This window comes from Bactrocera tryoni, chromosome 2, assembly GCF_016617805.1.
Source record: "Bactrocera tryoni isolate S06 chromosome 2, CSIRO_BtryS06_freeze2, whole genome shotgun sequence".
NCBI lineage: Eukaryota > Metazoa > Arthropoda > Insecta > Diptera > Tephritidae > Bactrocera > Bactrocera tryoni.
In genome coordinates this window covers 36,873,581-36,900,159 of record NC_052500.1, presented here as the reverse complement: position 1 = coordinate 36,900,159, position 26,579 = coordinate 36,873,581, and the positions used below count along the sequence as shown (strand labels likewise).

Genomic DNA, 26,579 nt, shown 5'->3' with positions numbered 1-26,579 from the left:
TGGAAGAGCCGGTGTAAAAAGTGGACATTGGGCGTGGCACCGCCCACTTTTAGGTAAAATCACATATCTCAGTAATTTTGGTAAAATTGGGGAATCTCAACTGTATATAAAATTGCTTGGATTCTGATCCTCTGGTTGACAGGACCTTACGGGATTCCCCTGGCTTTGATTCTTGCAAGTTGCAAAAATATCAAATGTTCGGTTGCACCCAGCTTAGCTCTTCCTTACTGGTTTCATTCTGAAATCGATGGTGGCCCCTTGATATTGGAAGCTCATGTAACTTCATTCAAAATACATCCACTTTCTCGTTATTTTCTTTTTAAAAGTATTTACTTTATCAGGATTTTCGACATCACTGCTGACCAAAAACGTCAACTGTATTTTGATAAATGGACCTACTTCATGCAAAAAAGTTTTTAAACCCAATTAAATAGTGAATAAAGGTTGCTAAAATGTTATTGATATTTGTTCCCAACTAACAATTTTATAAATAAATTTCGCGTGAAAAAGAAATATATTTCCGATCAGAGGAAATTTTCGAATAAAGGTAATTTTTAATTTTTACAATGTTAATTTCACTATAAGAAAAAAACAAATTTGTGACTTTTACAAGGGGAATGGCGTTCAGGCGAAATTTACGATAAGGCTAAATGCTGTTCATTGCACACTGAATACAATCGACCTGCGGATTACAAAATTGATCTCAAGAACTTTATTGAACAAATTTACAAAAATTCGCTTATCTATTATAAACTTACATATCTATGTACGAGTTCTTACTTGCTATTACTTGTTTCTATATATTCAAAAATGATAACGTAAACAATAATTGGAGCAAACTTCGGGTTGATCGAAGAACAGTCTACATTGTGATGGCACTATGGTTTAGTGCCGACGAAATGTGTTGTTGCTGTTACAGTCGACGCTAACAAATTAGGATTTTCAGTAATTAGGATTTTCAGTAATTAGAATTTCCAGAAATTAGTGATGTCTGAAAGCAAACCTCACAATGAAAAATCGGTAGTATTTGTTTTGTTAATTTCAACACTTTTAAAGAAATTTGCAATTATTTTATTAAAATAGAAAGGAGGAATTTTTATTTCAAACGCGTTATCTGTTACAAATAAAAGTCTTTGTCTATTGCAATAAATATAGTTACATATTATATATACATATGTTTACGGTCTTTAGACATTTTATTTCCTTCTAAGTATGAATAGAAAGACATATGTATACATACATACATATTTTCTGTTTCAATAACATGATTCAAGATTTTAGTTGGAAATATGTATTTTATATACGTATGTATGTGCGAATAAAAAGATACTAATATTTAAACAATACGCTGTAATGCTGCAGCTGCTCCTGCGTTGTTCTTTCACATTTTGAAATCGTGAAAATAAATGAAATTACTATACATGCACTAAATTAAATAGATTTGCAAAATAACTCACATTTCTGGTTGTCCATTTCTTTATTATGTCATGTTTGTTTTTGTAAAACAGCAAGTTCACAGCAAAGTGCTTTTCCTCTCAAGTGGTGTGTTTTTTGTGCTTTTTTCTTGTGAGGTTTGAGCAAGACTAACATCAAAAATTTTCCTTGCAAATTAGTTGTGAGGTTTTCTCAGAATAGGGAAGAAAGTTTGCAATACAATAAACCATCTGAAATTAGAATCGAAAATTCTAGTGTTCCTTATGCCCGGTTTCACAGTCCATACCTAAGTTGTGCACAAATAAAATCTTAGCTAAGCATTGTTGCAGACTGAGTAGTCGCTTGCGTTTCACAGTTGTTTAGGAGTATTTATGATGGTTTTAAGTTTATTTTCTAATAATGTTAAGTCTGATCTGCCAATACTGTTTTATCTAAGTTTTCTATTTCTCATCTCTCTTTTATCATACATTTCTGTTTGATATTATCTTTGTTTATTCATATTTCGAAGTTACGGTATTTTAATTTTTTTTGTACTCCTATAAATGCCGGAGGACATGTATGTACAACCTTCTTCTCTGGTTGTAACTCAGTGCTGATGGTACTCATCTCAATAAAGCATTGAGAACTCTACCCGCTGATAAAATTAATTATTTAACATTTTTGGCATTGGCGATCATCGGCGGTGAAAGCAATAAAGCGCATATATGCACGTGTCTCGGAAGGGGCCATGGAAAGCCGTGATGTGTTTTATCTCCAACAAGAGCTTAAGTCGCTTGAATCGCATTTTGAGCGCTTCATGGAGAACCATAATCGTTTGATTGGAGGAGCTACGTCTACCGAGATGGGACCACATGATGCACTTTTGGAATCAGTAGAGGAGCTGTATACTGCGGCATGCAGCAGACTTAATCGTCTCATCGCATTGTCAAGGGTTGAGTCTAATGTCGCTGACGGAACGCAAAATTGCCCCACGACATCTCTGGATGGGCATTTGGTTGATCTCAAATTAGACCCGTTAGCTATACCGTTGTTTGATGGAGACATGTGTAAATGGTTAGCGTTCAAAGATGCCTTTGAAACATTGGTACATAATTCGACATATCCAGAAGCGTTTAAGTTGGGAATGCTTCGGCAGGCGGTAAAATGTGGCTACTGTTCCTTTAATTGGTGGAATATATTCAGGTGGCTATCAGGAGGTTTGGAAGGCTCTCAAGGACCGCTATGACAACAAAACGCAGCTAGCGAAAATACACGTATCCCGTTTTCTTAACCTCAACACAGTTACCCATGAGTCATCACAATCGTTATTGACTATTGTGGATACAGTTCATGAGTCGCTGCGTGCATTGCGTGTTATGAACATCCCTATAAATCAGTTGGACGCATTGGCTGTACCAATCGTGGTGGCTAAGCTTCCAGCGGTAACTAATCGTGACTGGTGTATGAGGTGCTCCACTACAGAGATACCACAGTTAGAAGATTTATTGAAATTTCTGGAAAGACGTGCTCATAGCCTAGCTCCTGAACCATCGATCTCATTAATTGTTTGCCGTCATCAACGACCACTGAGGGCGCATTTGGCTACTACGGATGCCACCCTGTGTGCTCATTGCGGGTTAGCGCATCGGCTTGCCAGGTGTCCGGCAATATTGGCTCTTAGCATCGAGCAACGATTTGAAGCCCTTAAGAGATTGAAATTGTGTTACAACTGCTTACGTTCGAGTCATTCCTATCGTCAGTGTTCGTCTTGTAATTGTCGAAATTGTGGTCGCAAGCATAACACGATCCTATGTCGAGAAAAGTTGAACAACACGGCAACGTTTGCTTCTACAACTACACCAGCCGTATGCAGTGAGGTACCTCGCAACAGCATGACTAGCCGCACCACTAAAGCCTCTCGCTGCCAATCCAAAGCCGATAACTCTTTTAGCAACAGCGCGTGCATATGCCTTTGGAGAAGCATCGGTGCAGCGAGTGGCACGAGTTCTGTGTGATCCCGGATCACAGGTTAGCTTTATAACGGATCGGCTAGCCAACTGTTTGCAGCTACATATATAGACGAAAATGTGACTTAATGGTAGAAGGAGTAGGTGCGACCATCAATACTCGAGTGAAAGGCAGCGTTACGTTCACTCTGAGATCAACATCTAATCTAATTTTAAAATGCGAATTGACGCCTTGGTTTTATCATCCATTACTTTCCGGACTCCAGCAGTGAAGATTGACTTGAACCAATGGCCATACTTGAGAGGCATAGACTTGGCGGACAACCAGTTTGGTACGCCTGGAGTTATAGATGTTCTTATTGGCGCGGCTTGGTCCAGCTGCAGTAACCTTTCCTGATCATTGCTCACACTCACCACTTCGCTAGACAGGGAGGACTATTAATGATAGCGCTTTTGACCTCGGACATTTTTTGGAGAAAATGAAATTTCATATAAGTTTTTTGATGTACATTTTTTCCTTAGCTCTTGTCATTTACGAGATACATACAAAAATATTCGAATTTCGTGGACAAATCAGGTTTAGAGCCACGTACTACCTCGCCGGTGTGAGTTTCGACTTTATCGCAATGTGCACTATTATAGAGTGTTCAATTCTGAGGAACAAAGCGATGGCATAAAAGCTATAGAAACTTAAAGATTGTCGTGTATTTTCAATGGAGAATTTTTACATGCCTTGGTTCAGTCCTTAATGTTAATATTAAGGGCTAAAATTTTCGGGGAATTTCCAAGCAAATTTCATGATGAGAATGAAAAAAATTAATAGTTAAAAAAAAACACCCCAATATACGTAAGTATATAAATGATCAGGATGGTAAGCAAAGTTGAGATCCGGGTGACTGTCGGTCTGGCCGTCCGTCCGTCCTTGCAAGCTGTAACTTGAACAAAAATTAATATGTATATCTGGTAAAACTTGGTACACATGCTATGGGCATATATTAAAGTAAAACCTATAAAGTGCCATAATTAAGAACTAAAATAAGATATAAAACTGTAATTTGGCACAGAGGATTGCTTAAGCAAGGGCCACAAATGGGCTGAAAATTTTAATGTACATACTTTCTAAACCACTACAGCTACAATAGTCAAATTCGATTAGGACAATTCTTTTAACAACTATTACCAACAGTGTGAAAATAAATGAAATCGGATTTTAACTCCGCCCCTCCCCATATACATAAAGGTACTGTTACAAACTACTAAAAGCGCCATAAATTAATAACTAAATACGCCAAAGACTTGAAATTTTACCTCGAGATGGAAGAGCCGGTGTAAAAAGTGGACATTGGGCGTGGCACCGCCCACTTTTAGGTAAAATCACATATCTCAGTAATTTTGGTAAAATTGGGGAATCTCAACTGTATATAAAATTGCTTGGATTCTGATCCTCTGGTTGACAGGACCTTACGGGATTCCTGGCTTTGATTCTTACCAAGTTGCAAAAATATCAAATGTGGTTGCACCCAGTGGCTCTTCCTTACTGGTTTTCATTCTGGGGAAATCGATGGTGGCCCCTTGATGGCCAGAACAACTTCATTCAAAATGCATCCACTTTCTCGTTATTTTCTTTTTAAAAGTATTTTGCACATCAGGATTTTCGACATCACTGCTGACGAAAACGTCAACTGTATTTTGATAAATGGACCTACTTCATGCAAAAAGTTTTTAAACCCAATTAAATAGTGAATAAAGGTTGCTAAAATGTTATTGATATTTGATTCCCAACTAACAATTTTATAAATAAAGCATAAAGCCTCTCGCTGCCAATCCAAAGCCGATAACTCTTTTAGCAACAGCGCGTGCATATGCCTTTGGAGAAGCATCGGTGCAGCGAGTGGCACGAGTTCTGTGTGATCCCGGATCACAGGTTAGCTTTGTAACGGATCGGCTAGCCAACTGTTTGCAGCTACATATATAGACGAAAATGTGACTTAATGGTAGAAGGAGTAGGTGCGACCATCAATACTCGAGTGAAAGGCAGCGTTACGTTCACTCTGAGATCAACATCTAATCTAATTTTAAAATGCGAATTGACGCCTTGGTTTTATCATCCATTACTTTCCGGACTCCAGCAGTGAAGATTGACTTGAACCAATGGCCATACTTGAGAGGCATAGACTTGGCGGACAACCAGTTTGGTACGCCTGGAGTTATAGATGTTCTTATTGGCGCGGTTTGGTCCAGCTGCAGTAACCTTTCCTGATCATTGCTCACACTCACCACTTCGCTAGACAGGGAGGACCACCAATTGGAGGAACTGGTGTCAAAGTTCTGGCTAATGGAGGAAATAGCGGTGGTTGATGATCTGCCAGAGAACGAATTTGAGCAGATTTTCGAGACCACTCATAGCCGTATCTCAGACGACCGTTATATGATACAGTTACCCTTCCGGAGAAAGGCAACGGAACTGCGTGACTCGTACACACTGGCATTACAGCAATTTCATAGACTAGAGCGTCGTACGGTTGCGGATCCAGTCCTTAGAGAAAACTACACTTCATTTATGAGAGAGTATGCAGCACTTGATCACATGGAGATAGTACAACCACCTTACAATCACACAAATTGCTACTACATTCCTCATCATGCGGTCACAGCAAAGTTCCGCGTAGTGTTCAACGCTTCGGCACCTACCAGCACTGGAATCTCACTGAACGATGTTCAACTGGTAGGTCCAACACTTCAGGATTCGTTGAGTAGTATACTTTTACATTTTCGTCGCTATCGATTGGCGATTACTGCGGATATAGAGATGTTCAGGCAAGTGCTGGTTGCACCCTCGCAACTATCAACGGATTATATGGCGTGAGTCTCCTGGAAACGATATCCGAGTGTACCGCCTAAAGACTATCACACATGGTATGGCATGCAGTCCTTACAATGCAGTACGAACCCTGCAACAATGTGCTTATGACAATTCCGCTGTGGTTTCTGACCTACAGCAAGCGGCTCGTGCTCGAACTGCGATATTAATTTCGTTTTATGTTGACGACTTCTTGACAAGTTGTGAAAGCGTTACTGATGCAGTGGAGCTGGCTACGAACGTGGATGCCATTTTATCTGCGGGAAAGTTCAGCCTACGAAAATGGAACTCGAACGATAGTCAGGTAATGATGCGTTTACCTAATGAGTCGTCTCTTTCTAGCTATATCTTCCATCTTGGGGAGGCTTCCGTTTTGAGCTTAAGATGGGACGCACTGTCGGATCAGTTATTCTTTCGCGTCGATCTACGTCAAAGAGGAGAGATACCCACGAAGCGCCGTGTACTCAACGAGGTGGCACGACTCTTGGATCCTACTGGATTGTTATCGCCTGTTATCGTAACTGGGATAATATTCATTCAGCGACTCTGCGACACCTTTACCTGACGCTGTATCAGGCACAGCTTCCAGAGCTTAATCAAATTCGAATCGAGCGGTGGATGGGCTTGATTCCACGCGTTGAAACATCATTTCACGGGTTTTGCGATGCTAGCTCACAAGCGTATGTAGCTTTGGGACTAGTTGGGACTAGCTGACGTTCCCTACTATCTATGGTCGGACTCAGCTATCGTACTGTGTTGGCTGAGGATGGATTCAGCAATACTAAAACCATTCATATCAAATGGGGTTCGTAGAATACAAAAGCTGACATCCCCCACACGATGGCATTACATTCGTTCTGCTCATAACCCAGCTGATTGTACCAGTAGAGGAATCACACCTGGTGAGCTATTGGTACATCCTCTTTGGTGGCATGGATCTAAGGAGGCAGAGATGATCTATTTGGACAGTAGTGATGTTTCTCTCAGCAAGGATGAGTCAGATGTCTTACTCGCCGAAAATCGAAATACGAACAAATTGATTGCACTCGTGTCACATCCGTTATATTCTCGTCGTCCAAACGGGCACGCTATCCTCTTGACTGAACGGCTCATTAATATTGCTCGATTGGTGGGAACGGTGGCCATTATCCTACGTTGGTTAAGAAACCATCGGCATCTTCGCCAACCGGTTATTAGTGCTCAGGAATTGGACGACGCACTATACACTATAATCCGTTTAGAGCAAGAGGAACATTTTGCAGATGAAATTGAAGTCTAGTTCAGGTTTTGCATTTTCCAGTCGAATAATGCCTTTAAATCCCTTTAGAGATAAGAACCGAATCCTACGTGCTGGAGGACTCATTCATAAGGCCGAACTAGGACATGATCAACGATTCCCTATTATTTTACCAAAATCAACGCCCTTGGTCTAGCTTTTACTACACCAGGCACATGAAGCTACACTGGACGGAGGAGCGCAGCTCATGCTACATACTCTTCGTCGCCGCTTCTGGATTTTAAGTTCCGGGCAAGCAGTCAAAGGTTTCATCCATAACTGTGTAGTGTGTTGGCGTCACAGAGGGGAAGTCCTGAAGCAGCAAATGGCTTCTTTACCCGGGCAGAGGATTAGAGCCGCTAGACCGTTCATTTCATCTGGTGCCGATTACTGTGGGCCTTTAACACTACGAATCGGAACGAAACGCTCTCGAACGTCTATCAAAACTTATCTCGCATTTTTCGTTTGTATGGTCACCAAGGCTGTACACATTGAGGTGGTTGATGACCTATCGTCACAAGCCTTTCTAGATGCCTTCACTCGTTTCGTCAGCCGACGCGGTCCCTGGCGGGATTTATATTGTGACAATGGGACAGCGTTTGCTGGTGCCAATCAACTCTTGAAGGAAGACCTTGCAGCATGGCAGGGTGAGAATAATAAGCGATCGTTAACAAATGCGGGCACGCATTGGCATTTCATAACACCCAGTGCTCCGCATCAAGGAGGCCTCTGGGAGGCGGCAGTGAAATCTGCTCAGCACCATTTGACACGCTGCGTAGGTGCGCAGGTCATGTGGTATAGTCAGCTGCAGACGCTGGCAGTAAAAATAGAAGCCTGTCTCAGTTCTCGTCCTATTACACCACTTTACGAAGATCCTGAAGAACCTAAAAGTGAAAAATAATTCTTTGTATAAACTAACAATAATAATGAAGGAAAAATTCCTGCATTACTGTGAAAATAGCGTGGAATGCTTGATATATGAAAAATATGTCAACCCCCTCCTTTTCTCATAATAATGTAGGAATTTTTCCTTTGATGTGAGAAACCCCAAATTTGTTAAAATATGAACTATGACATGTAGTATCGGTTAAGTAAATCGATAATTAGGCAGCATTTAATATCTACTCGTAACCTTTCATTGACTAATTGTTATTTTATTTGCTACCAAGTTCTATTGACGACTTTACAAATTATTACTTCTTAATCGAATCATTTCTTCTAAAGCTTTACAGTTACATGGTATCAACTTTGAACAGTCTAGTTCTTCAATTCGAATACCGTCCAAAGATCTACAACCACGAAGTGTTACATAAGCTTGTCCAGCAGCAAACAGTCGAGAGCCCAGATAAATTACTGCATGAGCTACTGTACAACCTTGCCAGTAGGTTCTTATTCTATTGTTCTTGACTAGCACTTATAATTCAAGTGATCGACCCGGAAAGTAGGTAAATTTGGTAGGTGTGTTGTCTCATTTTCCATTTTTTTTTCAGGTAGAGGCGTTCTAATATTAGGTAGGTCAAATATTTCTTTGTGTATTTTAAATTTTTACGAATTCCTATTTTATATTGAAAGAATCTATTTTTTTTTTATGAGATTTACCAATATTGTGAAATATAAACGAATACTATAACTTATGTAAATCGTATTCTCCGCCATTAGATTCGGTGACAATTTTTGAAAAGCTCACATCAACGTGACAGCCAAAGTTTAAAAAAAGGAGTTTTCTATTGCAGTTGCTTTTCGGAGGCGGTTTGAAAACTAGTATCTGAATTTTTTTTTACTAAAAACATTCTATTATAAGTTTTAATTTTTTTATTACCTAAAAGTCACATGTTTAGCATTATTTGATATTATTTATTCTGGTGCGCGGTTATATATACATACATATGTATATCTATATAAAGTATACTTTCTTTAGGAATACAGTGGTACCTCGACATACGAGTTTAATTCGTTCCGCAACCTTGCTCGTATCTTGAATTACTCGTATCTCGAAGCAAATTTCCCCATACAAAACAATTCAACTACCATTAATCCGTTCCAACCTCCAAAATGTAACCCCTGTTATTTTTGTTACGTGGTTTTGAATAATAAAAACATATTTATAAATATCAAATATTTATTACACAAAAACAAAAAAGAGAATGTAAAGAAATAAATTAGATATCCTCACTGGTCTTTGCCTTGTGAACTGTGAAACTCTCTCCCACATTCCTAAGATCTCCTTTATCTCACTTGTAGAAATAACCTCTTCCTCTGACTCCTCAAAACCAATTTCTTGTATAACGTCAGTATGCTGCTGTGACTGTAACTCTTGTATCTCGTCTGTCATCAGTTCCTGGGTGTGCTCCTCGATGAGCTCGTTCACGTCTCTCTCTTCCATCTCTACACCCATGGATTTCCCCAGAGATACAATCTCCTCCTCTACTGAAACACCGGGTTCCAATTCTTCATAGATCCTTTCCACTGCACAACTTATCACAGCGGAAGCACGCTCCTAACTGATCGTGATGGCGCGATCGGACTCGTATCTCGAATTTCGCTCGTAACTAAAAGCAATATCTCGAAAAACTCGTATGTTGGGGCGCTCGTATGTCGAGGTACCACTGTATACATATACTATTTCAGTATTATATATATGTACATATGCTATTCAAATGTCACCAAAACTAGTTTTATATAGATATTGCATACTTTTAAGTGCATCTTTTTGGTGAGCTGCTTAAACTTACTATCACTTTCCTACAGTGTTGCTCAAATAATCTAGGTTTCAGTACCACTTAAAAAAGTTACAAACAAACAAACATATATATGTACAAGTGTAGCTCGATGTAAAGCTTATGCACTACATTAATGGTAGCAGATCTAACTGTTACTCTGGGTTTTGTGTTCCTTTTGTGTTCCTTTTGTGTTACATTTATTTCAGCAGTCCCGTAAGCACGTTTGCTGACTTGCTCACTTCATATTGCTACTTTGTGGGAATACGATTTTGTGGGTTGTACCACTTTTTTTTGTTAAATTGTTTTTAATTATTTATTATTTTTTAACTTTCAAGTATTATACTAATTTTGTGGTAGTTTTTACTTTTTATTTCGTGGATTTTTTTGGAATATATTGTCTCTATTTTAACCAATTTTTGCTCGGGCGCCTATTAGGTTTTTTAATATTATAAAAAACTATGGTTTTTTTACTGGAGCATAGCTCCTTTATTGAGTTCCAATTTACAACTAACTGTTAAATCTGTTTTCTTAATGTTAAGCTTAATTTCTAAAATCAGCGCTGACTCTATTTTTTATAAGAAACGGTTAACAAATCGCTCCACAGGAATACAAAACAATTGGTCAGCACTTTTACCTATAGTAGGTGAAAAGTAATGTGGCCATTTATATTGAATTCGAGAAATTATTATGTTTAGCTTTGAATAAGTTAATTGGTGATAACTTACATATACATACATATTTGTATGTATGCCTGTATAGATTAAATCAAAAACATATGCAACACAAAAAAACATAGTCTAATTATACGAGTACATATGTATTTTTCCTGTTAACAGTAAAACAAATCAACATATCGATCTCAATAAAAACTAAAGATAATTGCGATAACTTTCAAAGCTAAGATTTTATTTATCAAAATTCTTTTCTCAATCACCACTTTTACCACTAATATTTACTTGTCATATAGTCAGTAATAAATTATGGGTTTTCAGTTTTTTTTTTTATCTGAAACAAGAATATCGGGGAGCCAGAAGATTGCTTACGTGCTTAGTACAGAACAATTCACTATTTACTCTTTCAAACGAAATACACTAATGCCCGGTTTCACAGTCCATACTTAAGTTGTGGTTAAGATAAAACAGGAAAATAGTGTTTTGTGAAAAGAAGAAAAAACATGTTTTGTGAAAAAATATGAAATCGGGTTGGGATTTCCACCATGATGAAATTCGGGGTTCTTTTGTTGTTTTCATCCATTTTCGACATAACTTTCCTCGCAAATTTATGTATTGTCTGTTATTGTTTAAATATTTCAAACTTATTTTTATGGATGACATTTGTAAAACATATGTCATAATAAAATTTTATAGAAATTAAACATTGACTGTGAAACGCAAACGACTACTCAGTCTGCAACAATGCTTAGCTAAGATTTTATTTGGGCACAACTTAGGTATGGACTGTGAAACCGGGCATAAGGAACACTAGAATTTCCGATTCTAATATCAGAAGGTTTATTGTATTGCAAACTTTCTTCCCTATTCTGAGAAAACCTCACAACTGATTTGTAAGGAAAATTTTTTGATGTTATTCTTGCTCAAACCTCACAAGAAACAAGTAAGGAAGGGCTAAGTTCGGGTGTCACCGAACATTTTATACCCTCGCATGATTAAGTGATAATCGAGATTTCATTATACGTCATTTACATATTTTTCAAATACCGTATTTGTGTAAAGTTTTATTCCGCTATCATCATTGGTTCCTAATGTATGTATTATACAGAGAAGGCATTAGATGGAATTCAAAATAGCGTTATATTGGAAGAAGGCGTGGTTGTGAACCAATTTCACCCATATTTCGTACATGTCATCAGGATGTTAAAGAAATATTATATACCGAATTTCATTGAAATCGGTTGAGTAGTTGAGATATGGTTTTTGGTCCATAAGTGGGCGAGGCCACGCCCATTTTCAATTTTTAAAAAAAGCCTGGGTGCAGCTTCCTTTTGCCATTTCTTCTTCAGTAAAATTTAGTGTTTCTGACGTTTTTTGTTAGTCGGTTAACGCACTTTTAGTGATTTTCAACATAACCTTTGTATGGGAGGTGGGCGTGGTTATTATCCGATTTCTTCCATTTTTGAACTGTATATGGGAATGCCTAAAGGAAACGACTCTATAGAGTTTGGTTGACATAGCTATAGTAGTTTCCGAGATATGTACAAAAAACTTAGTAGGGGCAGGGCCACTCCCACTTTTCCAAAAAAATTGCGTTCAAATATGCCCCTCCCTAATGTGATCCTTTGTGCCAAATTTCACTTTAATATCTTTATTTATGGCTTAGTTCTGACACTTTATTGGTTTTCGGTTTTCGCCATTTTGTGGGCGTGGCAGTTGGCCGATTTCGCCCATGTTCGAACTTAACCTTTTTATGGAGCCAATAAATACGTGTACCAAGTTTCATCACGATACCTCAATGTTTACTTAAGTTACAGCTTGCACGGACGGACAGACGGAAGGACAGACGGACGGACGGACAGACAGACATCCGGATTTCAACTCTACTCGTCACCCTGATCACTTTGGTATATATAACCCTATATCTGACTCTTTTAGTTTTAGGAATTACAAACAACCGTTATGTGAACAAAACTATAATACTCTCCTTAGCAACTTTGTTGCGAGAGTATAAAAAGCACAAAAAACACACCACTTGAGAGGAAAAGCACTTTGCTGTGAACTAGCTGTTTTACAAAAACAAACATGACATAATAAAGAAATGGACATCATGGTATAGAGAGCGTAGATGCAAATGTTTCTTTTCAAATCGCTGCTTGGTCACCAACGCTGCCAACTTTCATTTGATGAGCGTTGTTTATTATTTGCGTAGTTCTTCCCGATGTTCTATCGGTTTTGGTGGAGCTGGTTCCCCCCACTCTCCCAATTCGGCATCATAATATTGCGCAGCACGATATGGTCACAATTCCCATAGTACTTGCTCTTCCATGGAGGTCAATTGTACACCAAAATTCTTCAACCACGGTATGTCGGAAGGAGCGACATCGGTAATACATTCGCGATGGACACGTTCCGTATGTAGCTCACCAATAGGTTGTTCAGGACAGATAAGCTCAGTGAACTTGGCTTTCAATAAGAAGGTAGGTATCCCCACCATTTTTCATTTTTGCGCATAACACGATGAAACAAGTCAATTAATTCGCTCAACTGGTAACGCTTTGGTCTGCAAGGTGGGTGTTTAGCATATTAGAAAGTAAAATTCAATTTTGCTCAAAACCTACACAACAGCTTAATAAAGCTGACCAGCAGTATCGGTATCCTAAGCGCAATTGACAATAGCTCGTACAACATCCGAATGTGCTCACCGGAGTATTTGCTCTTCAAAAAGTTACTTCCACCTTCAAACACAAAGCTCATTGGTTTGGGACTAGCGTTTAAAGCAGACAAATAATCAAACGTTCTACACCAGCTTCTTTGCTGATTCTATAAAAAAAAATAAAAATTACATGGTAAATCTTTTGAAATAAAGTTTAATTTTAGCTTACCTAGCAATGCGACGTGCACCTTCCACAAGCACGTCATTGAATTTAAAATTTTGTCTCGAATTCACGACCAACTAAGTTCATAAATACATTTGAGTACTTCACAGCATCGCGAATCGCTTTTACATCTCTTAAATCATAAAATTGGAACAGCACCTGACCCATTACGCAGCAGTATTAACGAGGCCATGTTTAGTTATTCCGTACTTTTATTGGAATAAAATCCCAACCCGATCTGTTATTTATCGTCTCAAGGGAAATTTGCACACTTCTTCCAGACTCAAATAACTAAATAAACCATCGTAAAGCATTTAACCATGAAATAAACTCAAACAAATTATCTTGCAAAAACCTTCGTTACGATGGCCAAAATGTAAATATGGCTGTGAATGAGCATAATATGGACCCCACTATTCGGCATGGTTGCTTATTTGTTCGTAACATTTTTCTGTGGTGAACATTTATTACTGTGGTAAGTTAAAAAGAGGCATAAATAAAAAACTTATTTTTTCATGTATTAGCTAATATTGTTCTCATCTTTAAGAATATATATTAAAATAAAAGGATTTTCTTTTGAAAATATATTAAACTTTCATATATAACCAATATTTTTGGGACAACTTTTCCATAAATTTTAAGAAAATAACACAATGCAACCATTTTCCGGTCAAAAGTCAGCCATCTTGATTAAAAGTCGGCCATCTTGGATACCAATAGAAACTCAACCCCGGACTACACTTGACGTTTCTACAGTGGCACCTCTCAGCTATGCCTTTGTTTACATAACATCAGCTGATAGTGACCTTACTCCGCCTCTACCGTGTAACAAACAACAGCGAAGCAACATCGTGCGCCGCTTGATTGTTTTATGATACTATTTATGCGCGTACCTATATGTGTTTGTTCAAAATGAATGACAAATATTGCTTTATTTCCGATGCCGAGGCAAGCCTTATTTTTAAGCATGATTTCTCGAGAACTTCACAATTTCAACTTTATCTTAAAATTTCCGCTAACTAGTTTGCTAGTAAAAGTAGTCAACTCCCAATTTACCCCACCAAAGGTATCTGAAATTATAACATTTTATTTATGTTATACATTTCAAATGGGGCAAAAATATACTAGGGCATAAAAAAACATCAACATACCGACTACCTATGTTACCTCGTTGCTGACTGCAGCGCAACTGGCAGGAAAATCAATTCATTATCCCACAGTGCAAAACTGGTTTTTTCGCTCTCAATAGCGACTGAAATAAGAGCGTAAGAATACGTGTGCTGAGAGTAACTGCTCATGTGAGTCAAAACGCCCATGTATGCTCTAGAGTCTAGACCTATGTCTGCCGCTGCAACGGGTACGGAGTTTGCTGACGCTGCGTTTCCCACAGGTTGGCACTTCGCTGACTCAGCGCTTCCCACAGGTTGCCACTACACGTGTCGCACTCTCAGCGATTTAGTGGTGTCATATTATATTACTTTGTATCATATGATATTAATGCATCATATGATACTTTTTGAATGTATGGGGTGCTAACTAGTCCCCCCTTGAAATTCAAACGTCCTCGTTTGAATCTTTAGGTGTATTGAAAATTTGGTTGAGTCCTTCTATTGCCGGTTGTGACAGTTTATTGGGTTCATCTTCTTTTGGTTTCATCAGAAGATTATTAACGAAAATTAAGGCAATGATGATTAAAATGACGATTAGAGTGATGCTGGTTCCGTATTTGACTCTGTTTGCTGCTTCTAACGACTTACCTCCTTTGTATTGTTGAAGTTAAGCTGTTTTAGCATCTCTAGCGAGAGGAATTCTTCTATCTTGAGTGGTGCGGATGACGGTTGTAGGATGGCTGGTAGTGGTTTACTTGCTGTTCTTTCTTCGCTATAGAACTTTTTCCCGTTGATAGCACTGGTTACGTTGGTAAACAAAATGATGAAGGTCCCGTTTAGAAATGTTGATTCGTTGTTTATTAAAATTTCTCCGTTGTATTTATTTAAAAGTAAAATTCCAGGTCCCATTTCCTCTATAGTTGGGATATGCTGGTTGTTGACCTCCGTGCAGTTTGGCAAACGACTTTTTAAAAGATTAATTATACAAGTATCATTACTTAAATCTACTACATTATTGCTTAAGCATATTTGTAGGGAATTGTATTTCTTACAATAATTTTCTATTCCTTAAATTCCCTTTTCGCATTTTAAAATTGTATTAAATTTTATCTTATTGATCCTCCGGTTATTTTTTACTGCCCTAATATCTAATGTTTTACAATTTTGGTTATCTACGGTTGGGAGGCTAACAATATAAATTATAATTTTGCCATTAGTTGCAATTTTTATTTCGGAAAATTCGAGTGCTTCGTCTAAATTTACATATGGAATATTGTCATTGTCTATTACTTCTTTCACAATATTTATTTCTTCATTTGATAGAATAAAAGAATTCATTATGTTGGCTTTTGCCCAATGTATTGCGTATGCAATATTTAAAATTTCTTCTTTAATTATTTCTAATTTATATTTTGGCTGTAAAAATGCTTCAATTTCTAAACTTTTTTCATATTGCATGGTTTTAATTAAATTATTTTTAATATTTTGTTATCTCGCTAATTTTGCCAATTGTAAGTTTGTTAATTAATACCTGATTATTGTTATTTTGTAAGACATTATTTATTTTATTTGAAATTATTTCGTAGTTTTCATGGTCAGGACTTCCTGCAATCCATTTCCATGCGCTACCCAGGAAATTTATTGATCTTTTTATTTTTTGTTCTACTTTGAGATTGTTAAGTTGGGCTCTTATCTGTGTTATCAAGTGGGATATGAAGGGATAATTAGGGTTTTTGCGGATAGTTTCAGTTTTGATAGTTGCTTCTACGTGGTCAAGTGTGTCCGTATATTTTTCTATGTCAATTTCATGTATTATCCTAAATGTTCCTGTTTGTAGTCTAGCCGTTCCCTTTTCTATTGTTATTAATTGGGAGTTTGAGTAGTCGAGGATCTGTACTTCCGCCAGGCATAGCGGTAGTAATATTCTGAAAAAAATATCATACATATTTAGTTACGTATTCTACCTTTGTGAATTATTTGTCCTTTTTCGGTTAACACGGTACTATTTCTATCTTCCTTAACTATTTCCTTACTGTAGGGTTTACTTAACTTAGTTCCTAATCTTCTATTTTCCTTAACAAATATTATTTGTCCTGGTAGATATGATTTTATTTCCTTCTTATTTTTATTATGGTATTCGATATCCTTTCCTTGTTTCTCAGCTAATTTTTATACTCTCGCAACAAAGTTGCTAAGGAGAGTATTATAGTTTTGTTCACATAACGGTTGTTTGTAAGTCCTAAATCTAAAAGAGTCAGATATAGGGTTATATATACCAAAGTGATCAGGGTGACGAGTAGAGTTGAAATCCTCCATAAGAAGGTTAAGTTCGAAGATGGGCAAAATCGGCCCACTTCCACGCCCACAAAATGGCTGAAACCGAAAACCTATAAAGTGTCATAACTAAGCCATAAATAAAGATATTAAAGTGAAATTTGGCACAAAGGATCGCATTAGGGAGGGGCATATTTGGAAGTTATTTTTTTTGGAAAAGTGGGCGTGGCCCTGCCCCTACTAAGTTTTTTGTACATATCTCGGAAACTACTATAGCTATGTCAACCAAACTCTATAGAGTCGTTTCCTTCAGGCATTTCCATATACAGTTCAAAAATGGAAGATAATCGGATCGGATAATAACCACGCCCACCTCCCATACAAAGGTTATGTTGAAAATCACTAAAAGTGCGTTAATCGACTAACAAAAAACGTCAGGAACACTAAATTTTACTGAAGAAATGGCAGAAGGAAGCTGCACCCAGGCTTTTTTTAAAAATTGAAAATGGGCGTGGCCTCGCCCACTTATGGACCAAAAACCATATCTCAGGAACTACTAGACCGATTTCAATAAAATTCGGTATATAATATTTTCTAAACACCCTGATGACATGTAGGAAATATGGGTGAAATCGGTTCACAACCACGCCTTCATCCAATATAACGCTATTTTGAATTCCATCTGATGCCTTCTCTGTATAATACATACATTAGGAACCAATGATGATAGCGGAATAAAACTTTACACAAATACGGTATTTGAAAAATATGTAAATGACGTATAATGAAATCTCGATTATCACTTTGTCATGCGAGAGTATAAAATGTTCGGTGACACCCGAACTTAGCGCTTCTTTACTTGTTCTAAATTGCTTTGTCTAGTTCTTTCTATGTCCTCGGGGGTAAATGTAACATTTCTATGAAAAAATAGGTCTACTGGTATTTCAAGTGTTGTGGAATGAACTGAATGATTATACTCAGATACTGCTCTTTCTAAAAGTTCTTCAAAATTTCTGTGTTTCTTTTATGCAACGCATTATTTCGATTAATGTAGAGTGGATCCTTTCCATTTGTCCGTTAGCTTGGCTTTTGCATGGAGGAGTAGTGTAAACTTCTATTCCTAATTCGTCTTTCATCATAAGTTTTAAAGAGGCTGAGTTTACAGATGGCTCATTGTCGATAACTATTAATATTGGTACTCCGAAGAAAAATATAATATCTCTTAAAGGTTTTCTGACGTCTTCTATTGCTCTGCTATTTAAGTTTTTTGTTATTGCGTATTTTGTAAATTTATCTAAAGGTGTCATGACTATTTTTCCCTCTGTTAAAAATATATCGATATGGACTGTGCGTCCTGGATATGTTGGTAATGGAGTTTCTGCAATTTTCGGTTGATTGGGATGTTTCTCTGGGATGTTTCTCTGATTATACCCTGAACAGGGTATATTAAGTTTGTCACGAAGTTTGTAACACCCAGAAGGAAGCGTCGGAGACCCTATAAAGTATATATATAAATGATCAGTATGTTGAGCTGAGTCGATTTAGCCAAGTCCGTCTGTCTGTCCGTCTGTCTGTATATATACGAACTAGTCCCTCAGTTTTTAAGATATCCTTTTGAAATTTTGCAAACGTAATTTTCTTTTCAAGAAGCTGCTCATTTGTCGGAACGGCCGATATCGGACCACTATAACATATAGCTTCCATATAAACTGAACGATCGGAATCAAGTTCTTGTATGGAAAACTTTAACATTTGACAATGTATCTTCACCAAATTTGGTACAGATTATTTTCTAAGGTAACAATGTAATCTCCGAAGAAATTGGTCAGATCGGTTAACTATAGCATATAGCTACCATACAAACTGAACGATCGTAATCAAGTTCTTGTAGGGAAAACTTTCACATTTGATAATGTATCTTCACCAAATTTGGCATAGATTATTTTCCATAGAAACAATGTAATCTCCGAAGAAATGGGTCAGATCGGTTAACTATAGCATATAGCTACCATACAAACTGAACGATCGGAATCAAGCTCTTGTATGGAAAACTTTCACATTTGACAATGTATCTTCACCAAATTTGGCATAGATTATTTTCTAAGACAGCAATGTAATCTCCGAAGAAATTGGTCTGATCGGTTAACTATAGCATATAGCTACCATACAAACTGAACGATCGGAATCAAGTTCTTGTACGGAACACTTTTGCATTTGACAAGATATATTTACGAAATTTGGTATAAATTATTTTCTAAGGCACCCATGTAATCTGTGAAGGGTATATTAGCTTCGGTGCAGCCGAAGTTAACGTTTTTTTCTGGTTTTCTTTACAAACGGTGCAGTTGGCTATTATTCGTTTTATTTTATTTAACATACCTGGAAAATCTTTTGTTTCGAGAATTTGTGTTTTATTTTCAGTGGCATTCCTATGTGCTCTTAAATGTTCTTTTAATATAACGTTCTCCTGTTCTTGTTCGTTACTAATATCTTCAACTAATTTTTGGGTATATCGGCTTTTAATGTTACTAAAATGAAAAGGATTGATATTTTGCATCATACCCATTATCCTTTCTTCTGTATGAATCCCATTTATAACAGATGGGTTAAGGTATCGTTTCATGTAAGAAATCAATAGCTGTTCGTTGTACTCTGGTTCTGTAATTATATGTCTATGAACTGTTGGAACAATTATTTTAAATTGATATGAAGATATTTCATCGATCTTGAAAAAAAATTGGTTTTTGAAAACATTAATTGGATCTTCTGTACAAGGGATTAAATTGTGACTTGAGCTTTCATCGCTACGAATCGTAGGTGTGAGTGAATTTATTTGCATTGGTATCCTTGAAAGGGCGTCTGCAACTACATTTGTTTTACCAGGTTTATAAGTTAGTTCGTAGTTATATTCTTCTTAAATGGCTTTCCATCGCTTCATTTTACTATTAGTATTCTTATGGCTTAAGGCATAGGTAAGACGTTGATGATCGGTGATAATTTTAACTTTTTTTGAAAAGTAGAGGTAATTTCTAAGTGAATTAAGTGACCATATTATACCAAGCATTTCTTTCTCATTGGTAGCATAATGCTCTTCGGCTTTGCATAAAGTTCTCGATATGAAAGTAATTGGTCGACCGTCTTACGATAGCACGGCACCTAATGCGAAATCTGAGGCGTCGGTCGTTAGTTCAAAATCTTTATCGAAATTTGGGAGAGCTAAAACTATATCCTTGGATACTAAAGTATTTTTTATTTTATTAAATGCTTCTAAGGCCTCGTTGTCTAATTCCATTTCTATTTTTTTCGAGTTCCGTTTGGAGACATGACCGGCTTCTCCTCTTAATAGTGCTGTTAATGGTTTAGCTATTTTTGCGTAATCCTGGATAAATCGTCGGTAATAACCTGACATACCTAGGAAGGATCTTAATTCTTTGAGAGTTTGTGGAACTGCAAATTTAGCTACCGCTTCTACTTTTTCGGGGTTGGTTTTTATCCCATTTGAACTGATTACATATCCTAAAAATTCTACTTCCTCTTTAGCAAATGTGCATTTGTCTAATTGGATTTTCATATTTGCATTTTCTAATGTTTGGAATACTAACTCTATATTTTTAAAATGCTCTTCTTCATTTTTTCCAAATATAATTACATCGTCAATGTAAACGTAGCATCTTACTCCTATATGTTGTCGTAGGATATCGTCTAGTACTCTTTGGAATGTGGCTGGAGCATTTTTTAGACCGAAGGGTAAGCGGAGGAATTCATATTTTCCATTGTTTACGGAAAATGCGGTTATTTCAATGTCTGACTCGCGAAGGGGAATCTGATGGAACCCACTTTTTAAGTCAATAACGGTAAATAGTTTATTGTTTCCCAGATTTGCAAGGACTTCGTTAATTTCTGGTATTGGATATTTATCGGGGATCGTAACTGAATTAAGTTTACGATAATCAACGGCCATTCGATACTTTTTTTCGCCAGAGGCATCTGACTTTTTGTTAACTATCCATATTGGGGAGTTATACGGAGATTTCGATTTTCTTATTATTCCGTTATCTAGGAGTTCTTCAATTTGGCGTTCGATTTCGTATTTTAATGCCATTGGATACGGGTATGGCTTGGAGTAAACAGGGGTTTCGGTTGTTGTCCGGATTTCAAATTTTACGAGAGTGGTGTAGATTTGATTGCCACATTATTCACTTCGTGTGATATTCTTTGTTTTAGCATTATATTTATACTTTGACAAATCGTCATTAAATTTTTATTGGTATGAATAATTGCTTTTAATTCTTTAAGTGTGTCGTTGCCTACTATGCCGTGGAACGACCTTAAAGTTGGTAATATGAAAAATTTTATTTTCCCTACTGTTGGGTAACACAAAGGTGTGGTGGGTAATTTCGATTGTCCCGGCAACAGATTTTACTGTAAAGGGCTTTTCGTTCAGAATTGGATTCCTAATTCTAGTTGACTGGATGTAATTCTTATTGGATCCGGTATCAATAAGAAAATCTATTGTGTCTCCGCGCCTTGTTCTAAATTCGTAATAAGGCAGCGAAGACGGCGCTACTCTAAAAAAATAATAGTATCAGGCTCGTTTTTACCTGCATTATCATAATTGCTATGAGAATTGTCATCGTATATCCCGTTCGGGTCTAATTTTAGGACGTTTTGGTGGTCGATTGTCCTGGAATATATTGGGCCTATTTTGATAATTAATTTGTCTTGACCGTATGGATTGGTCTACTTCCATTGGGGTCGGTGGTTTGGGTGGTAGATTCGGTCTGTTATTAAAGGAGGTATTTTCTCTAGCAATATGGGGGTTGTTCGGGTAATTGCTGGACCTCGGCATGAATCCTTGGTTATTTTGCATATAGTTTGAGAGTGTTGGGGATATCGATTTGGTTGGCGACCGAATGTATGTTGGTCGAAATTTCGTCGGGGGGAGTGGGAATATGTAAATTCGGGGTAAAAAGCTCTATTATTATTAAAATTATTATTTCGGGGAGGTCGTGGTGATGGTTGGATATTAGCTTTGTGCGTATTATTTGCATGATTAATTCTATACGTCATGTTGTCAAGTTTTTGACATAAATGCAGTGTTCCCAACTTAGGGGTTTTCCCCCCAGATTTAGGGGGAAAATAAGTGAGATGGAATTTTTTTAGGTGTTTAAAATTTTTAGGGGTATTTTCAGGGATTTTTTGACTCTTTAATTAAAAACATGTGACGCAATTAAACTTACTTTTTCAAAGTAACCATGCTGAACCTGTCAAATTGTTTGAGGATTTGTTTTTGTTATACAAAAATTTGCTTAAACGAATTGTTGTTCCTTCACAATTGGAAAAATTAGTGGACTCTGAACTGGTAGAATATAATTTCCAGGAACATCTGATGCATACAGCTTCAATGTATTTTGGTTTTGATTTTCATACCATATCTCAAGAACTTGAGGAAAAGGATCTGTTGGATGTCAGGGAACGATGCAAGACCTTTTATGTTCTCTGGCCAAGCAGATTCAGAAAAGGCTTCCGGATAATTTATCATTGTTGAAAACTGTTGCTTATTTGCACCCAAGAGTTGCTACATCTCAAGTCAAACCCGATATAAAACCAATATTAAATTACATTCAGCGAACTCATATACCATATATATATATATATACATGTATATGGTAAAAAAATGACATCGAGTCTGAGTGGCACCAATTAAGCAATAAAATATGGACAAATACTTCTTCTTCAGCTGGTTTTTATTTTGAAGTGTATAAACGTTTTGAAAATATCTCAAAATTCGGATTAGCATTTGCCACTGTTCCATTTTCAAAAGCTAGTGTAGAACGTGCATTCTCCGTCTATATGTAATGTCATAAAAAATAAGTTGCGGAATAGACTATCCCTTTAAATGTTGCAAAGCATCTTGATGGTCCGATTTACATTAAATCGAAATGGTGGATCGTGTACAACATTTAATCCATCCAATAAAATGTTAAAATTGTTTAATGTCAATATGTACGATTTCAAAAAATGTGAATCTTCAGATGAAGAAGAAATATTTCATATATTAAATAATTAACAATAAAAAGACTTTTGAAACATATTACTTCTACATCATTATGTATTTATATTTACAGTAGACGCTCTATAAAGTTACGTTTTTAAAAGTTTCCTTCCCCTCAAATTAGTTCGCCACTCTATTTCATACACTCGAAGGAATTGAGAGGAAATGCACATTATCATTGGCTATTGGTTACAAATCTCTTAACCAAACCTGTAAAAGTCCGTTTTTGAAAGTTACGCTACTCCCGAAAGCGTAACTTTATAGAGCGTCTACTGTAAATATTTTTTAGGGGGACAACTCAATAATTAAGGCGATTTTAGGGGTTTTTGACACAAATTTAGGGATAAATATTTTTGAGAGTTGGTAACACTGCATAAATGTAATGCTTGGGGCAGGGTTGTCGGTTCTCTCATGCTGTGAAGACGAGGTAAATCGCCATTTAGTCCTCTAAAAATGTGTCAAGGGCATTGTCCCTATATGAATTTGTCATAGTCCGTATAGACTCGTCGCTTAACTCGAGACATGAAATTTTGATAATATATAAGGGAAAGGTGTTGGTAAACTTTTTGGTAGAAGGTCGGAATAACGTCGTGGCGTTGGACCAGAGTGGTCATCTGGTATTCGAGGGTACCTATGTCCCTTTTATCCGAATAATGCATCATAAGGCATTTTCGAATTGGACTCCAATCGAGTGGAGTATTGTACGATTCTAATGCGGTGTCGGCATCGCCAATTATTTTATGCCTGATCGTATGGAGTATCGCGAAGTATTTAGCGGTATTCTTGACTCCCTCATAAGCTTTAAAAATTCTGTCTACGCTCTTCCTCCAGGAGTTAAATTCTCCTGGTCGTCCTGAAAATTCTCTAAGACATTTAACCATGTCCGGAATTTTATCTAGTTCGTTTGTGTTGTTCGCGTTCAGCGTCACACTGTGGTCGGTTTCGGTAAAGTCAGTTATAGTTTGAGAACTCATTCGTTCGAGTACTTCTCGAACTATTGTCGTTATGAAAGTTGGGTTAGGGGTGGGAGGGTTTAAAGGATGGTTGGAAGGATTTGTAGGATGGGTGGATTGCCCATAATCTATCCTCATTTGGTTTAGTTGTTCAATTAGTTCTTCAGCTGTGTCTGTCATTATAATAATCTTTTCTTTTAAGTTAATTAGTTAAAAAAAAATCCTTTGTAATAGTACTTTCTTTGACAATATTGGAATCTTTTTGTAAAGCTTACGTTAATTTAAGGCTTTTTGTTCCTTTTATGTGTCCGATAATTAATTTCTTTCAATACAAATTCCGTATTCTTTATAATAATAATATTCCTTATAATAGTTTTGAAAATATTTTATAGAGCTTACACTAGGTGTTTCTAGGGTTGTCCCTTTTCTCTACCAGTACTGAGGTCCCTCGGCGTTTCCAAATCCCACGTTGTGCGTTGTAGCCGCTCGTTAGCACAGTATTTTAGTTTTTCACTTTTCACGTAGCCTTACTTTTTATTTTCAGGCTTTTTTCCTTTTTTATTCACAATCACTACCGTTCGCCACTCGCGTAGCCTTACTTTTTGGTTTTCAGGCAATTACTACTTACGCGCGCTGGTCCCTGTTCGGGCGCCAGTTAAAAAACGTTTAGTTAGTTTTAATTAAAAAAATGCTATGCTCCTTTATTGAATTCCGCTTAAGAACTAAAATTTACAATTAATTATAATGGGTTGTCAAAAAAGTCTCGCGGTATTTTTATTGATTTTTTTTTTATTGAAATTGAAATGAATTTTTGATGACTCATGCCCAGCTCTTGACCGATGCTACGGCTGCTACTATGCCGGTCTCTGTCGACCAATTCAGCGATTTTTTCGCAATTTTCGACGACAGGCCTTCCGGAGCGTGGTGCATCTTCGACCACCTCTACACAAGAACGAAAACGTTGAAACCATCGTTGTGCGGTGGAAATGGAAACTGTATCGGGTCCATAAACTACACAAATTTTTTTGGCGGTTTGAGATGCATTTTTGCCTTTATCGTAGTAGTACTGTAAAATATGCCGTATTTTCTCTTTATTTTGCTCCATGTTTGCGACGCTATAACTCACGAACGATTTAAAAGAAACGACAATCAATCAAACACGTGTTAGCGCGTGAAATGAGCTTTCCAAAAACTAGAACTACGCGCTTTCAGCGCCAACTAGCGAAAATACCGCAAGACTTTTTTGACAACCTATTACTTAACTCTAGACCTATGTTTGCCGCTGCAACGGGTACGGAGTTTACTGACGCTGCGCTTCCCACAGGTTGCCACTACACGTGTCGCACTCTCAGCGATTTAGTGGTGTCATATTATATTACTTTGTATCATATGATATTAAAGCATCATATGATACTTTTTGAATGTATGGGGTGCTAACTTGTATTCATACTTAGAAGGAAATAAAATGTACAAAGACCGTTTATATATAATATGTAACTATATTTATTGCAATAGACAAATACTTTTATTTGTAACAGATAACGCGTTTGAAATAAAAGTTCCTTCTTTCTATTTTAATAAAATAATTGCAAATTTCTTTAAAAGTGTTGAAATTAACAAAACAAATACTACCGATTTTTCACTGTGAGGTTTGCTTTCAGACATCACTAATTTCTGGAAATTCTAATTACTGAAAATCCTAATTTGTTAGCGTCGACTGTAACAGCAACAACACATTTCGTCGGCACTAAACCATAGTGCCATCACAATGTAGACTGTTTTTCAATCAACCCGAAGTTCACTCCAATTATTGTTTACGTTATCATTTTTGAATATATAGAAACAAGTAATAGCAATTAAGAACTCGTACATATGTAGATATGTAAGTTTATAATAGATAAGCGAATTTTTGTAAATTTGTTCAATAAAGTTCTTGAGATCAATTTTGTAATCCGCATAGGCCGATTGCATTCAGTGTGCAATGAACAGCATTTAACCTTTTCGTAAACTTCGCCTGAACGCCACTCCCCTTGTAAAAGTCACAAATTTGTGTTTTTCTTATAGTGAAATTCTCATTGTAAAAATTACCTTTATTCGAAAATTTCCTCTGATCGGAAATATATTTCTTTTTCACACGAAATTTATTTATAAAATTGTTAGTTGGGGACAAATAGCAATAAAATTTTAGCAACCTTTATTCACTATTTAATTGGGTTTAAAAACTTTTTTGCATGAAGTAAGGTCCATTTATCAAAATACAGTTGACGTTTTTGGTCAGCAGTGATGTCAAAAATCCTGATAAAGTAAATACTTTTAAAAAGAAAATAACGAGAAAGTGGATGTATTTTGAATGAAGTTACATGAGCTTCCAATATCAAGGGGCCACCATCGATTTCAGAATG

At 36.8% G+C, this 26,579-nt stretch overlaps 1 pseudogene; it reads right to left on the bottom strand.

Annotated features, from left to right (window-relative positions):
- Positions 1–13,417: 13,417 nt before the first annotated feature.
- On the bottom strand, positions 13,418–14,172 carry LOC120768279 (annotated as a pseudogene).
- Between the last annotated feature and the right edge of the window lie 12,407 nt (positions 14,173–26,579).